Raw genomic sequence first — 2,500 nt, 5'->3', positions numbered from 1 at the left:
GTCCAGTTCTGTAGTAGAGATGGAATTCCAAAACACCCATCAACTATAACCCCAAAAGAACTAGATTCCGTAAACAACATAGAGGAAGAATGAAGGGAATGGCTTATCGAGGTAATCGTATTTGTTTCGGTAAATATGCTCTTCAGGCACTTGAACCTGCTTGGATCACATCTAGACAAATCGAAGCCGGTCGACGAGCAATGACACGAAATGCACGCCGTGGGGGAAAAATATGGGTACGCATATTTCCAGACAAGCCAATTACCATAAGACCTGCTGAAACACGTATGGGTTCAGGGAAAGGATCCCCCGAATATTGGGTAGCAGTTGTTAAATCGGGTCGAATACTATATGAAATAGGTGGAGTAACTGAAAATATAGCTAAAAGGGCTATTTTAACAGCAGCATCGAAAATGCCTATACGAACTCAATTTATTAGTTCGGGATAAAAAAAAGAACCCACAGAAATGAGTCTTTAGGGATGAAAAAAAGACCACACAGGTCTCTTTTTTTGGACAAACAATATTTCTTTTATTTTCTTCATCCTTTGAATTGGAAGAATAGACTAAAAAATTGATATGATTCAACCTCAGACTTATTTAAATGTAGCGGATAACAGCGGGGCTCGAGAATTGATGTGTATTCGAATCATAGGAGCTAGCAATCGTCGATATGCTCATATTGGTGACGTTATTGTTGCTGTGATCAAAGAAGCATTACCAAACATGTCCCTAGAAAAATCAGAAGTAGTCAGAGCTGTAATTGTTCGTACCTGTAAAGAACTTAAACGTGACAACGGTATGATAATACGATATGATGACAATGCCGCAGTTGTGATTGATCAAGAAGGAAATCCAAAAGGAACTAGAATCTTTGGTGCAATTCCTCGGGAATTGAGACAATTAAATTTTACTAAAATAGTTTCATTAGCTCCCGAGGTATTATAAAATAAAAAGAGATCGTGAAATCTTTATAAAGAAATAAATTAAGAACTAGATTAATTCCTAGATTGTGTCTCACGTATATACCTTTCAACTTCATATTCATAAACCAATAAAAAAAAGAAAACATGTTAATTATATCCAATTTTGAGACATCAATCATTTTAGTTCATCATGGGTAGGGACACTATTTCTGAGATAATAACCTCTATACGAAATGCTGATATGGATAAAAACGAGTTGTTCGTATAGCATCTACTAATATTACCGAAAATATTGTTAAAATACTTTTCCGCACATATTTTCGGTAATATTAGTAGATGCTATACGAACAACTCGTTTTTTATCCATATCAGCATTTCGTATAGAGGTTATTATCTCAGAAATAGTGTCCCTACCCATGATGAACTAAAATGATTGATGTCTCAAAATTGGATATAATTAACATGTTTTTCTTTTTTTTATTGGTTTATGAATATGAAGTTGAAAGGTATATACGTGAGACACAATCTAGGAATTAATCTAGTTCTTAATTTATTTCTTTATAAAGATTTCACGATCTCTTTTTATTTTATAATACCTCGGGAGCTAATGAAACTATTTTAGTAAAATTTAATTGTCTCAATTCCCGAGGAATTGCACCAAAGATTCTAGTTCCTTTTGGATTTCCTTCTTGATCAATCACAACTGCGGCATTGTCATCATATCGTATTATCATACCGTTGTCACGTTTAAGTTCTTTACAGGTACGAACAATTACAGCTCTGACTACTTCTGATTTTTCTAGGGACATGTTTGGTAATGCTTCTTTGATCACAGCAACAATAACGTCACCAATATGAGCATATCGACGATTGCTAGCTCCTATGATTCGAATACACATCAATTCTCGAGCCCCGCTGTTATCCGCTACATTTAAATAAGTCTGAGGTTGAATCATATCAATTTTTTAGTCTATTCTTCCAATTCAAAGGATGAAGAAAATAAAAGAAATATTGTTTGTCCAAAAAAAGAGACCTGTGTGGTCTTTTTTTCATCCCTAAAGACTCATTTCTGTGGGTTCTTTTTTTTATCCCGAACTAATAAATTGAGTTCGTATAGGCATTTTCGATGCTGCTGTTAAAATAGCCCTTTTAGCTATATTTTCAGTTACTCCACCTATTTCATATAGTATTCGACCCGATTTAACAACTGCTACCCAATATTCGGGGGATCCTTTCCCTGAACCCATACGTGTTTCAGCAGGTCTTATGGTAATTGGCTTGTCTGGAAATATGCGTACCCATATTTTTCCCCCACGGCGTGCATTTCGTGTCATTGCTCGTCGACCGGCTTCGATTTGTCTAGATGTGATCCAAGCAGGTTCAAGTGCCTGAAGAGCATATTTACCGAAACAAATACGATTACCTCGATAAGCCATTCCCTTCATTCTTCCTCTATGTTGTTTACGGAATCTAGTTCTTTTGGGGTTATAGTTGATGGGTGTTTTGGAATTCCATCTCTACTACAGAACTGGACGTGAGAGTTTCTTCTCATTCAGCTCCTCGCGAATAAAAGGC

General features: G+C 36.0%; 2 long non-coding RNA genes across 2 annotated transcripts in view; one reads left to right on the top strand and one right to left on the bottom strand.

Annotated features, from left to right (window-relative positions):
* LOC142535311 (uncharacterized) overlaps positions 1–1,166 on the bottom strand; it is a 2,925-nt gene extending 1,759 nt beyond the window's left edge. Inside the window, exon 1 of the long non-coding RNA XR_012817480.1 lies at positions 45–1,166. This is a non-coding gene — a long non-coding RNA (uncharacterized LOC142535311). The remainder of the gene's footprint in view (positions 1–44) is intronic.
* Positions 1,167–1,250: 84 nt separating this feature from the next.
* Positions 1,251–2,500, top strand: part of LOC142535310 (uncharacterized) — a 2,969-nt gene continuing 1,719 nt past the window's right edge. Inside the window, exon 1 of the long non-coding RNA XR_012817479.1 lies at positions 1,251–2,415. This is a non-coding gene — a long non-coding RNA (uncharacterized LOC142535310). The remainder of the gene's footprint in view (positions 2,416–2,500) is intronic.

Source organism: Primulina tabacum, unplaced genomic scaffold, assembly GCF_025594145.1.
Source record: "Primulina tabacum isolate GXHZ01 unplaced genomic scaffold, ASM2559414v2 Contig927, whole genome shotgun sequence".
In the NCBI taxonomy this organism is placed as follows: Eukaryota; Viridiplantae; Streptophyta; class Magnoliopsida; order Lamiales; family Gesneriaceae; genus Primulina; species Primulina tabacum.
This window is presented reverse-complemented; position numbering and strand designations above follow the sequence as displayed.